Here is a 14775-nt window from a genome sequence, read left to right on the forward strand (position 1 = left end):
AGAGAGAGAGAGAGAGAGAGAGAGAGAGAGAGAGAGAGAGAGAGAGAGAGAGAGAGAGAGAGAGAGAGAGAGACAGAGACAGAGAGAGAGACAGAGACAGAGACAGAGACAGAGAGAGAGACAGAGACAGAGACAGAGAGAGAGAGGGAGAGAGAGAATGAGAGAGAGAGGAGAGAGAGAATGAGAGAGAGAGGAGAGAGAGAGAGATAGAATTTCCAGCGTCCCATAAGGCCATTTGGGATTTTATGACAATTTGGGTAAAGCGTAACCGTGGCAAGGTATTTTTCAATGGATCGTCTCAGCAGACCTTTCAACAGGACAACTAACCAAATAACTCTAACATATATATACCAGACACAACTGTTGCCAAAAAGCACAACCATTTTTTGATGCCCTCCAGAGATGATGGACATGAAATGCTGTTCTAATGATGCTGTTGAATCATGCCCGCTCAATCTTGGTTGCTGATGAGAGCGACTTTGAAGTGATTAGCAGCCAGGCTGAAGGTCAGTCTAGTCAGAGGAACACAAACACCCCCCCACCGCTTTCCCCTCTCTCATGGCCCAGTTGCTCAAAGATTTCACACTCCACGCTGGAAACCATGCCTAACCAAACACACATCAACACTCGCTAAATGCACAACTGCACACTTTAGTTTTTTACTACAGTGCATGTACACAAACAATGAGACAGAAGAAAACCTTTGGCAGGTGATATTATTATATTTTTTGGTCCTGGCACAGTTGCTATGGAAACCGCACAAACTACACTGACACACCACTCATTTTCGACGAATAACTTTTTGCATCTCTTTAATGCAATCATTTTGAGTTGCCTAATGGCCAGAATTGTCCTTGGGGAGGCGAAACGCTCAAAAAGCTATTAAAGCTGCTAGTTCTGTATTACATTAACTGCCAAACAGAACCATGATCACTTTCATTACAGAGAGTAAAACTGGTACAGTATCCCTTATACTCAATGATAACCGCATTAATAAATAATGATAAAAGATCAGAGCGGCATAGTACAAAACTCACATGCAATTTGCAATGTAATAGCCATAATATCTACAGATATTCAATTGGGAACGAGTCTTGTAACGTGCCGTCCTGCTCTTTCAACGTTACCTGTGCCTCATTTAGACCGTGCACAAAACTTTCATGCATAGACATATTCTGGGATTATGGCTTTGTTTTTGATGACCAATTTTTGAAAGAATAAATGGCATCGTAAGCTGTTTTAATACCATAATTGTGAACTGAAACCATCCACATAGTATTTTTTTTATAGTAATATGGGATTTTTGTCATAATGGTAAATTGCAACAGCACAGTACCGCGGTAATGTACACCTCCACCCTGGCTCGTGTGGGCAGGCAGCCACTCGAGTGGTTTTTTAAATGTGTATCTACATTCCATTTCCTGATGCTTGTAAGTAGGAATGTTTCCAAACCTGCCTCAACAACAGTCTGGGCAAAAAATGTACCAGATCAAATAATCCACAACAGAAGAGCCCTTGTGTTCATCACAGATTCAGATCAGAACCTGAGGAGAAGGTAATCCCATAAAGGCGCTCCTGTCACCAGACACTTTATCCCAAACAACACAAAAGAAATAACTGAGAACAAAACGATTTTTTGAAGAACACTGGTCACCAAACAACACTGAACCTCATTGACTTCCATTGTATGAACACACAACCACTGAGACATTTCTCAAAATATCTTCTTTTGTGGTCCACCCAAGAAAGTGTCACATACAGGGTGAAACTTATTTTAAAGATTTGTTTTATTTTGGGGTGAACTATCCCTGTAATTTTATAACAGCATCATAAAAAATCACCCCGTCCTGATATCCAAGACAGCCCTTTACCCCATATATGATTTTTCATATAACATAGAAACGTTAGTTTCTGTGGTCATAATGTGGTCATAACTTTATGCCTTGTCCAAATAAAACTGAGTTCCAACATCAAGAAAGATGTAAAAAGTGTGATAACTAGCCCAGATCACCCCAAAAAGTCCCGCCGTCAATAAAAAATTGTGATTTATAAAAATGCACGCTAACATCGTTTGGCAACACAACATTAAATCGTAAAAAACTGGGTTTTGTCGGGAATGCACACAATGCATTGCCTATATACACACTTGATCTTATTACAAATTGGTTCAAATGCCTCAACGTGTTGCTTATACACATGCGCACAATAAAATCGACAGTGTATTAGTATTGGCTGCAGCGGTAACGCGCCTCTCGCCATCTGCTGGTGACATCGATGTACTGCCGGTTCACGTCACAACATTAAAGGTCGGAGAGGAAATGGGTTTCAGGCCATTATGTAAATCATGTAAGAAGGTGGCAAAACAGAGGTGTAATATCACAGCTAGCCGACTGCGACGTATCTTTCACCCACCCTGATGACGACCTCACAACATACAGCTGGAAATGTGTATAATATTTCCTCCCGTCATTATGTGGGGAAATGGCAAGACGTGCATTTGCATTGATTTGTATTTCGGGTTTTTAGTGAAGAACAAAGGTATTTGGCTATGCAAAGGTAACGATGAATATATACGGAGGAGACTGGTCTACATTTCTGTAGCTTTGTGGGTTACAAAATGTGTTTGTGCCCATGCAAAAAGTTGTTTTGTACCCCAGATATTGTGACAACATGCCCCACTGTCATAGTGTCATAGTGTGTTCAATGAATGGTGTGCTAGATTTTTTTCTTGTCAATTGGACATTTTCAATATTTATCTATAGTCATAACTTTATGGTTTGTATGTATGAAAATTGACTTTCCAATAATTACATTAATAAAATGATTTAAGGATGCAAATATGTGGCAACTTGCCCCACATCCCCCTTAAATTATCTGCTGACATTATAGGAGGTTTATAAACATGCATGCTGTATTATTGGTTGGCTCAGACATATCTGAAAAAGTAAAAATATAACAAATATACACATTGAAAGCCTAAAGTCATTAATGGGTCTGCATGCTAACATTGTTTTTTATTATTCTGAGCACGTACATGAAGAGCTGAAAGCATTTTACTGTTAATTAGCCTCATGTCATCTGATGGGCGAGAGACGCTTGCTGTTAAAAGAAAAAAAAAACGATTATTTTAAAACAATTATTGTACTGTGCTATTAGACCCGATGGCAGTAAACAACCACATCAGTTCAACACTAGAATTAGAACACTAGAAACACTAAATGTTTATATATACAAGGCTTAGTTTTTGATTCGTTTGCAAAGAAGCATGGTTTATTTTTAGTGACTGAAGACCTTCTAATATCCATATAAATGATGCTTGAATGTTGAAAATAATGCTTTTCTAATGCAATTCCATTCAAACATAAACATGACAGCAAATGATAGCAAGGCTTGTGTTTATTGTAAATGTTACATTAAATGTTTGAAATAGAATTGCAGAACACAGCTACTTGGTATGAAAGAGAAGATATAAAATCACAGATCTGTGGAAATACATTTAAACATTTCAAAACTAATCCAAACAATAAATCATTTTCATATTATTTTATAATTTGCATCAATGTATTCACACTCTTTAAAGTTAGCCTAAATGTAAATGCAACTTGAATAATGACATCTAATGCCAGTGAAAATAATATCTCTCCTTCAGGACATTGTGCCCGAATCTCTCTTTATCTCAGACGCAGTCGATCGATGCCGTTTCCAGTCCATCTTCTGTATATAATGTAGATTACGAGTACGACACATGTGGTTACAGTGGTTCCAAACACACCACTGCTTAACCATTTCCTGCAAACACACAAATGTTGCATCACAACAACATATTTACTTCCTATCAAGTGTCGATGCATACACAAAGATGCATGCGTCAGACAATCACAAATGAGATCTCTTCAATATCTCACTTGTTTCTTCAGCAATGCTATTGAATTCAATGTTTTGTTGCACAAGTTTCCTGAATTTCACAAGAGACGTCGACAGTGGCCACATGTGAGGGTCATCAAACAGCGTCATTGACTGCATCACCCCTTTAATGGATCTATTCAACAGCTTTAAAATCTCTTCAAACTCTTTAAAACCCTGCAGTGCTTCAAAACAAGCTGGATGATGACATGTGATGGTTATAAACACTGTGAGGCATCTCTGCTCCGTCAGACAGTTGTTTGTAGGAGGAAGAAGTCTTTCTGGAATAAAGCATGAGCCAGCGACAGGTGCTGTCCACAGATGACCGTGAGTAACCGACGCTTGTGACGGGCGCAGCATCGCGGGTCATCGGGTTATTTTTGGGTGGCTGTGAGTTTAAACCTCATCAGTATTCGAATAAACAACTCCCACATGTCCAAACACAGATGTCGCTCGCTGTGATTGGACGAGAAAATGCATAATTCATAAATGCACTTTAATGTGTCAACAGGGTGTCTAATGAGGCGAGTTCCAGTATAATAAGCGACGTGGCTTTTCCAGGAAAATACTTTTGGGAATTGTCGATCGATCGGTTGTAAAATGTCTATACGGACAGATCAGAGAGGGGGATTCTTTTCAGCCAATCAGATGGCAGGAGTGACTCAAGTGACTGTTTCCTGTTTAGATGAATCAAAACAAACCCTTGCTCTCTTACCTAAACATTTAGAGAGCACCATGAATAAGCCACGCTTTGTTTACAACCTGCACAGAATGACTTTTACTCTTTGAAAGCAAGCTTTGATGCAAATACACGCTCTTTAAATAAATGAAAGAGATGATAAACAGCGTGATGCATATGAGGACGCTCTCGTCAGGGTGAAGGGTTATTTTTATTTTAGTAGTTAAAGAAAAATACTGTCATAGTGTATGTATATGACATGTAGACAGTCAGATGACTATTAGGCCTCAGGACTGAAGATGAAGACAGAAGTTTTATTGACTCTCTTTAATAATAAATGTCAGAAACTATTAGGCCTTTACATTTTTAGGAGGTGAAAATAAAGCAAGAAATCAATGATAAAGACATTTTGACACATGAAATGTATATTTTAAATCACATTTAATGCTTTATTTTCACCTCCTAAAAATGAAATTATCACGCACCCTCTCTCTTCAGCAGCCAAGTTCATCAATAAGGCATTGCAAATCATTTTAAGGAATTTTAACCTAATAGTCAAAAAGAACCAACACACACACACGCACGCACGCACGCACGCACGCACGCACGCACGCACGCACGCACACACACACACACACACACACACACACACACACACACACACACGCACGCACACACACACACACACACACACACACACACACACGCACACACACACACACACACACACACACACACACACACACACATGTCTGGTTTACTATCTCCGTGGGGACAGTCCATAGGCGTAATGTCTTTTATACTGTACAAACTGTATATTTTATCCCCTAACCCTATCCCTAAACCTAAAGATCATAGAACACTTTTTGCATTTTTAGATTTAAAAAAAATATTGTTCTGTACAATTTATAAGCTTTTTTGCCCATGGGACCTCAATTTTGGTCCCCACGGTGACACGAGTCCCCATGTGTTGGTGTGCATTCAGGTTTAGGTCCCCACCGGGATATACAAACATGAACACATATACACACGCACACACGCACACACAAACACACACAAACAACAAGAAAATTAAAAGTTACAAACAAACACATAGGTTATATACTCTCAAAAATAAAGTTTTGGTTCCCCAAGGAAAATTTTAGACAACAATTTCTTGCTCTTCTGTTTTATAGTGCTCTAGACCAGGGGTTCTCAACCTTTTTGAATCCAAGGCCCCCACTATATTCAACAATATTCAAAGGCCCTCCTCCTTCTCACAAAATGTTTATTCAATATGAAAATAATAAGAAATATTTTGGTTTTTAGTTTGAAAATGCATTTTAATGTTCATTTGGTCTCATTTTAAAATTATTAGCCATCCTGAGGCCCCCTTGGAAGTCAGTTGGGGCCCCCTTGTGGGCCACGGCCCCCCTGTTGAGAACTGCTGCTCTAGACCTTTTTTCACTACAAAGAACCTTTTGCGCAACATGTACACTCTTAAAAATACAGCAAAGCTGCTACAAAAGGTTCTTCACAGCGATATCACAGAAGAACCATGTTTGGTTCCCCAAAGAACCAATCAGTCATATGTTTATAAAAGAACTGTTTCTTTCTTTTATCTTTATTTATAAGACTATATGGAACCATACAGCCTAAAAAAATCTATATTTATAACAGTGTACAGATCCAAGTTGGCATAAAATTCACTTCTTCTTGAGTTACATGAGAATGAAATGTTTTTAAAATCCAGCATCATCTTTTAGTGTCCTAATGCCCTCTAGAGGTGATTCGCACTGAGGTTTTATTTCTGCAGTTTCTTTCTCACTTTGGTTTAACAGAAATGTGAACAAGAGCAAATGAATGAATGAAACTCACTCACATGTTAATGTTACTGACGGAAGATGGATTATCTGAGGTCTGGAGCACAGGTGCTGGGTGAACGACCCCTTCATTCAGAGAGAGAAAAAAACAGATGATCAAGGTTCATTATTAATATATACGGAGTTCTACTATAGTACATACATATTAATAGAAAGTCAATATATTTATTTTATTTACTTTTGTAATATGGTTTCTTTATAATACACTTTCAAGCACATTTTATATTTTTATAAATTTAACTTCTGACCATATTCACATTTGTGGTTTCACCTGCAAAGCATTTAAATCGTTAAAGTGTTACCTATGAATATTGTGAAGGTTGCATTCTACAATTATTTCGAAAAACATTATAGCTCTCAGATAATACAAAGACATCGTTGACGTTTTGTGTGCAATATTATTTTCTCTCACAGCATTTGTGCAATTCTACGGGCAATACACATCACATTTAAATATTCTTTATTATACGATAAATGAAAGGAAATTACCGGCCACAGTGCTTATGTTCTTTGAGCACAAGAGACCCTGAGACTGTGCAAAACAGGTGCATAAAAAAGAGTGTTTGCCATTTTGGGTGATGTTTTCCAGGAGGAGAGATCCAGACCTGACACAACAGAGCTCTTTCAACATTCCTAAGATTAAGATTCGTCCACATTGAGAACATCAGAGAAAACATCATGTCAAATAAAAAAGTACCCTGGTAAAAGGTGAATGTAGATTTCCTTTCTTCCCACTGTTGAAATGAGCAATGCACATTGACTCGCCTGCGGGTTTCCACTGGACCAGTCGACCAGAAGACTTGAGTTAGAGCTGACAGACACCGACAAACTCACATTACCTGTTGAACACACTCACAAACTTGTTTATAACACAACATTTATAATACCACAATCCTCTCAAAACACTTACCCACACAACTTTCACTCTGTGAACAATACGAGAATCCTAGAATGAAACCGGTGACAATAAATGACGTCCACGCCGTCATCTCAGGCGTGTGCTGTTCTGTGAGTTCATCTCAGTCATGTGGAACTGGAAGTGGGAAATATTGACAGAGAATTATACCACAGAGACCCTCACACACACTCTCTGGGGTTCTGACAGGCATAAATAGAGCCGGTAAGCACTTGTGAGAATTGTCTGGAGAGATTTCTAGAAAATCCTTCATTCAAACTCAACACAGTTCAACCCGCTGGTACACAATGTCTTCTTCATTTTCAAACTGATTGATTAATATAAAATGTTGCAAGAATGAGAAAAGCAATAAAGCACGGTTCATATCTTACTTTATTGTAGGCTACTTTATCTTTGCTGTACTGATATTTTATTTTTCTTTGTAAATATTAATTACATGTCCTACTATTATAGTATTTGCACTACTGTAGATATACACTATTGTTATTTTTAATGTAGCCTATTTATTGCACGTCACTAGCTTCAAATACAAATGTTTTTGATGCCAGTAAAGCTCATTTATATTAAAAACAACAATAAATTAGACCGAAATTTGCAGTGATTTTATTTAGTTCATTGTTTGTGTTTCCTAAGGCGCGAATCATTAAGGATATGGATATACAATAAACCCATTTACCGTCATTAAAAGACTAAAACAGACTTAAATAAATAAATGAGGATTTATGAACTTATCAACCAGCCAGAAAACCCAAGCAACCTCATAGCAACACCCAAGCATTCTGCTAATGACTTATGCCATTTTCTTTCTTGAGAGAATCGTGTAGATGTTTTGCATTATCATGAGATGTGACACACTATGCTGATATTGCTCGAGGAGAAGTCACGGGGGGACGGGTACTCGCTGCTTTAATTGTCTGTATATGGAAAGTCTCTATCCTGGTTGTTGCTGTAATGAGCAAACACGTATATACAGCCTGACACCATAGAGATCACTGACTCTTTAACATGAGCTGTTCTCATGAGACGCACATAAGACTTCTAATCACATTTCGCCCTGGGCAGGTGAGAATTCTTCCCACCTGCAGATCTGGAATTCTATGGAGAAATGATGATGTTCATTATTCTTTAACAAATGACATACAATCATACACTTCATTCCATTCACCAAAGATACAGAACACACATACATTTACATCGGGGACATCCCACAGACTTCTATTGCTTTTATACACAACTAGTCATAACTACTGTAAGCTAACCTTGCATTTTGTAAATGAAAAAAGCTTTACTTACTAATTTTTAACGTTTAATTACAAACAGGTTTTGTCAAGCTCTGCTTACTTTTGGGTACAAATTTGTGCCCAGAATATGGTAACGAATTATCACACACATACACAGATATCCATTTATTTTATAGCCCTGTGAATATAAAATAAATATAATAAATGTTTAATAAATTAGATGCAATGCAGAGGTTTTCCACCAGGTGTCGCTCCTGCCCCACATACAGTACGTACCTTACAGACCAACTGTAAAGATTGTCATTTATCTGACTATTTTATATTTTATTCATCATTAAAACACCAACAATATTAGATCTCTCTGTCTCTGGATAAATAGAAGATGAATTGGTATATGTAATCGTGTATATGTGTTTTGTTATCGCTTCACACACAATAACACACGCCGGAAGGTGATGTTAAACAAGTCAGCATGAGAGTTTCCTGTCTACAGCACATGACACACGCGCGCACACACTGCTCAAAGGAACTGCTCAAAAAACACACATCGTGCATTGAATCTGGCTAGTGAAATCAGGCAAACTGTGTCCAGAAAAGGGGCAGAAGATTTGTAATCACGGACCTCATGTTACTGCGATTCAGCATAATTTTTAAACATGAGCTGCAGGAGCCATTAACAACTTTATAGGCCTGTCAAGAGTCCATGCATCCCCTCTAGAGAGGGTCGCACAGGTGTGTGTGTGTGTGTGTGTGCGTGCGTGCGTGCGTGCGTGCGTGCGTGCGTGCGTGTGTGTGTGTGTGTGTGTGTGTGTGTGTGTGATTGAAAATCACAGAGCTGCATGAAGCTGAAGGAATAGAAATTATAATTAAAGTCAACGGGGGATGACAGGCCTTAAGCTCGCTGGAGTTAAAGGTCTTATTGGAGCTGGCTAACCGGAATCATAATAATAATTCACAAATCCACCTCACTACGGATTCTTCTACCGTATGAGACGAGCCCTAATGAATAATGGAGGAGATCACCATCTCTCTCTCTCTCTCTCTCTCTCTCTATCACTCATTCTCTGTGCTAACACCCTGCATGCCTACATTATACAGAAATACCAGCAGTCTTACAGTCTGTAGGTTGATGAAGACAAAAGCCACTTCATATCTAGTGCTCATTAGAATCTCAAGTGAATAAGAGCGAAATAGGTTTAATTGAATAAAACACGATCTCATACTACATTCGCATCATACTGGCACGATTGCATTAGCGGCGCGTTAAGCTTTGTTAATATTGCGTTTCGCACGAGCGTTTAACAAACCAGTTATCTATTAATACTCGAGGCGCGTCGGATTGACGCGCATGCGCGCTGCGGCTCTGATTCACGGCCGCTGTCTGGATGACTAACAGAAGAGGTCGTACATGTTTGACATTCACAGCAGAGCGGCGGCCACTAAATTAGATCACATTAGCTGAGATTCCTACTACAGCCAATTTAGCAAAGTTTCACAGAGATTGCTAATGCAAATATAGCCCCGTCTGATCCCGGCGTCCATAACCGTATAAGATTAAACCGAATGACCCTGGTAATAGTCCACGGCCACATTAAAAGTTTGGCTGATTGCTTTACGAATGGGGAATCGGTTAGTTTACGGTCGGTTTAGGGTTAATCCAGAGGAATTTGGGGGTTTTTTGCACATGAGATTTAAAGGGATAGTTCACCCAAAATGGAAATAATTTGATCATTTATTCATCATCATGTCATTCAAAACATATAGGAGTTTCTTCTGCAGAACACAAAACATAAGATATTTTGAAGAATGTTGATAACCAAACGACATTGTACTCAATTGACTATCAACACAAAACCACTGAGACATTACTCAAAACATCTTCTTTTGTGTCCACAGGTTTTACACATGAGTGTGAATAAACAATGAGAGATTTTCATTTTTGAATATCAGCCTCTGTTATGATTCATTAAAATACCTTGGATGTTTTGGCTGTGGAAAATAAAATGGACAGAAATGAGATGACCGACGTAAAGTCAGATGAGTTGAAAATGAATTATGGATAGGCCGGCGCAGGTCATTAAAGAGGCGGCGATGTATCTCATGATATTTAACGAGACTAAACATGGCAAAATGTGCAGAGGTGGTTAAATAAGAGGGCTCGGTGATGTCAGCTCTATGCCCAGTCATATTGTAGGAGTAGCTTCTTCACAATAACACTTTTTTAAATAGGTAATTGGTGTGCTCATGAAATGATTTTTTATTCTTCTTACCCTTGATTAAAAGCAACAGGCAACGCAATATGCTGATACAAGCAGTTCGAACAAGCACATTAGCATTGCCATTAACCAGAGCAGAATGAAATCACACACACGCACACGCACACACACACACACACACACACACACACACTTATGTTTTATTATCTCCGTGGGGACAGTCCATAGGCGTATTGAGTTGTATACTGTACAAACTGTATATTTTATCCCCTAACCCAACCCCTAAACCTAAAGATCGTAGAAAACTTTTTGCATTTTTAGATTTTCAAAAATTATCATTCTATACAATTTATAAGCTTTTGTGCCCGTGGGGACCTCAATTTTGGTCCCCACAGTGACACGGGTCCCCATGAGTTGGTGTGCATTCAGGTTTAGGTCCCCACTAACAGTGTTGGGCAGTAACGCGTTACTGTAGTTTCATTACTTTTTTGGTAACGGAGTAATTTAACTCGTTATAATTCCTAAAATAGTAATTAGATTATAGTTCCAAGCCCAGGTAACTATACGGTAGCTGCGTTACTGCGTTGCCGTTGTATCGTTTTATCATTTAAATTGTAAAAAGCGAAATAGCTTTTTCAAAGTCTGGATGCCTGCCTGTCGCACCCGCGACGTCATCAAACTGAAACGCGCCTGTGCGGAAAGTACTACCAAAGGCACTCCATGGAAAGCCTGCCACCTTAAGCTAAAAACTCGTAAGAGCAATGAATCAACTTCTACTGTCGAGTGCCAGGCTGCTATTAGCAACATGTTATGTTTTGTCAGACTAGTTTTTGCTGCTCTAACGCTGTTACAATTGTTAAATGACGAAGAAATCATCATAGAAATATGAAGAAGCACTAGTTAAGATATACAAGTTATAAGAAACTAAGGAGAGACTTTTTACATTATGGAGTATGCAGGTTTAGAAATACTAGTTAACATATGAAAAAATGTTTTAAGTTAAAATGTCACAGAGTTTAATTATTATTATTATTTATGACAGGCTTTAGTATGGAATAAGCAGAAAGAATGTATAAAAATAATTAAAGATGAGATAGAGTAGAGTATGCACTTCCCAATAAAGTTTAGTCTTGAGAAGGCTAAAGAGGTTATTTTGTGTTTTTGAGGGGTGGGGGGGGTAGTAATGCAACGAGTAATGTAACGAGTAATAAAGTAATCAGACCAGTAACTTGATTACTTTTAAAGGGAGTAATCAGTAATCAGTAATTTAATTACATTTCCAGAGTAACTTGCCCAACACTGCCCACTAACATATAAAAACCAAGTCCACACGCACACACGCACGCGCACACACGCACGCACACACACACTGTATATCTTGTAATAGGAATAGATCATTGTTTTTGTTAGGCCTCCACGTTTATACATTTCTAAACTCATCGGTATGAGTTTGGTGTTTTTAGGCTGTTGGTGGTCAAAACAGCCCTCAGTGATATTCTGGTCAGCAATCTGTATCTGTCCTCAACAGGCCACGCTGTTTGATGTAGCCTACAGGCAGAGGTGGGTAGTAACGCGTTACATTTACTTGACATGTTGGAAAATATGTACTTTTAAAGTAAAATTAAAGAGGGTACTTTTACTCTTTCTGAGTATATTTCTAATAGAAAATCTGTTCTTTTACTTCGTTACACTGCGTGACGTTCCTTCATTCCTTCATTTTAAAACATGCATTATAAAATGCGTCGTTTATTTCAAGGTCGTCGTCTCTTTTCACTGGGGAATTCCCGAGAGATTGATTCTTTTGAGTCGATTCTTTTGAAAGCATTAATTGAACAATGGGCAAAACCGTTTGAATAGGTTCACAAATCAGTTCAAATGATTTGTTCAGTTCGCAGCACGATCTGAATCGTCTGAAGCGGCGGGTTACTCGCGGAAAACTTAAGAACGCAAAGAGAGTTGGATGAAGTGGATCTATCAAACCAAAACTGCAAATGCGTCATATTGTTTGCAAGCAATGATAAATGCCCGCCATATGCGCGCGCCCGCGCGACCTGTTCGTCACACACAGCAACATAAGCGCGACCTGTCAGACACAGAGACGTGGGCTTGCAGAAATATACATTTGAAGAACAGAAGGAAGAAAACTTGTTGATGGGCGTGTGGTTCACTGTTTACTGTATGTTTACAAGTAAGAGCTTTTCACAACACACACGTGACACAACAGTTTTGTATAAAATCAGTTTGTATTTCATATAATAGAGAACTGCAGATGTTCTAGATCATCTTAGGAAAAGCTCTGAGTTTAGTTAAATGCAAAACTCTGCAGGTTTACTTTAGTTTGACATGGTGTACTATTCTAAATAAGTTGGCTACATTGACATTGGGACTAGATGAAATTCACAGAAATGCTTGTCTCTTCTGTGTTTGTCTATTCTTTAGTCTCTGTGTGTATATTGCAAAGATATCTGCTTATGATAATAATAATAATTAAAATAATTGATTAAAATATAATATTAAAATATTGGCATTAATACAAATTTTATGAATAGTATATAATCAGCAGGGCTCGGCATTAACGCTTGTCCAGGACAATGTTTTGTATGGGCAAGTGAGAGAGAATTTTACTTTTAAGTAACTTGAAATGAAAAATAACAACAGTGCGACATATATGTAGAATAATAAGAATATGTGCATTAGACAGAGCTGCGTGTTTGTGTGAAGTGCGTTTGTCGTGGTTGTGCTTGTTTGTGCGTGACAGTAATCGGTATGTAACGAGTCCATGTAACTAGATGCGGACGCGGAATCCTGTTATTTAAATGTCATCTGACTGTTCTGCGTGTCTGAGTGAATTATGTGCACAGTTTAACATTCAACACGAGTGATGGTTTATCTGAGGATTTACCTGCGTCTGCACTGTGTGAGGATATGAACACATGAGCTTCATCTCGAGAGTTGCTAGTTTATTTTACTAGCGTTTTACTGTTTGTCTGAGTGAAGCTATCGGCAAACTCACAAATACTCAAGCGTCTTCCCGAAGACCCGTCAAAATAAAAGTCCCTTTAAATTGAACACTCAGACTGATGTACTATACAGTATTTGCTATTGAAAATTGTAGTGCCCTGGTAGTAAATTTATAAACACTGTATACTATAGTAAAGTTAAAAAAACACTATAATATCTAAGAATTTTACTGCCGTTTACTATAGTAAATACAATAGTATACTACAGTAATTTATGTGGACAAATATACCACTATTGTACAGTAAAAAATGAAAAAGACAACTTAGAAAAATGTAAACAAATTAAGGTAAACTAAAAATGATATGGCCCTATTTATCCGTATGTAACATTAATGTCATTTGTCAGTTACCTGCCTATTCATGATGAACTGCACTAGCATATTTTTTTTAATGATGGCGATGTAGACGATTTATACTTGTGCTCCTACTGTTTGGCCTGTGCTACCAAACTTTAAAACTCTGTAGCACCAGTGCTATGTGCAAAAAAAGTTAACTTACAGCATCAACACTAATAATAATTACTGCTGGCCTATAACCTAATTCAGGTGGCCAAAACGGACACTAGTTAAAGTGCTTAGAAGCAAACTTGACCAATCTAAATCTGAAACAATTATAATGAGAATTCAAATGAAATATCTTTTTTTTATCTTCAGGCAAGTAACATTTGTACTCGGACAAGTGAATGACGAATTTACTTGTCCGAATGACAACCACATGACAATGTTTAATGTCAAGCCCAGATACAGAGTAACTAGTAACTAGCTACTTGAGTAGTTTTTTCATTGCATACTTTTTTACTTGAGTAATTTTTAAAATAGTGACTTTTACTCTTACTTGAGTAACAATGTATGTAGTTACTTGTACTTTTACTTGCCAGTAAAGATTTTGTCTACTCTACCCACCTCTGCCTACAGATATGGTTAGTGCTGCTATTACTA

General features: G+C 38.1%; 1 long non-coding RNA gene across 2 annotated transcripts in view; it reads right to left on the reverse strand.

The window, feature by feature from the left end:
- Positions 1-3395: 3395 nt before the first annotated feature.
- LOC130545676 (uncharacterized) overlaps positions 3396-14775 on the reverse strand; it is a 31371-nt gene continuing 19991 nt past the window's right edge. The window contains exons 5-9 of one of the 2 annotated variants that reach the window (XR_008961689.1): positions 7355-7477; positions 7142-7255; positions 6934-7049; positions 6444-6510; positions 3396-3789 (exon numbers count right to left, since the gene is read on the reverse strand). This is a non-coding gene — a long non-coding RNA (uncharacterized LOC130545676). Of the gene's footprint in view, positions 3790-6443; positions 6511-6933; positions 7050-7141; positions 7478-14775 lie in introns of both variants that reach the window. The other variant, XR_008961690.1, reaches the window with a different exon arrangement.

Source organism: Triplophysa rosa, linkage group LG22 (assembly GCF_024868665.1).
Source record: "Triplophysa rosa linkage group LG22, Trosa_1v2, whole genome shotgun sequence".
Lineage (NCBI taxonomy): Eukaryota > Metazoa > Chordata > Actinopteri > Cypriniformes > Nemacheilidae > Triplophysa > Triplophysa rosa.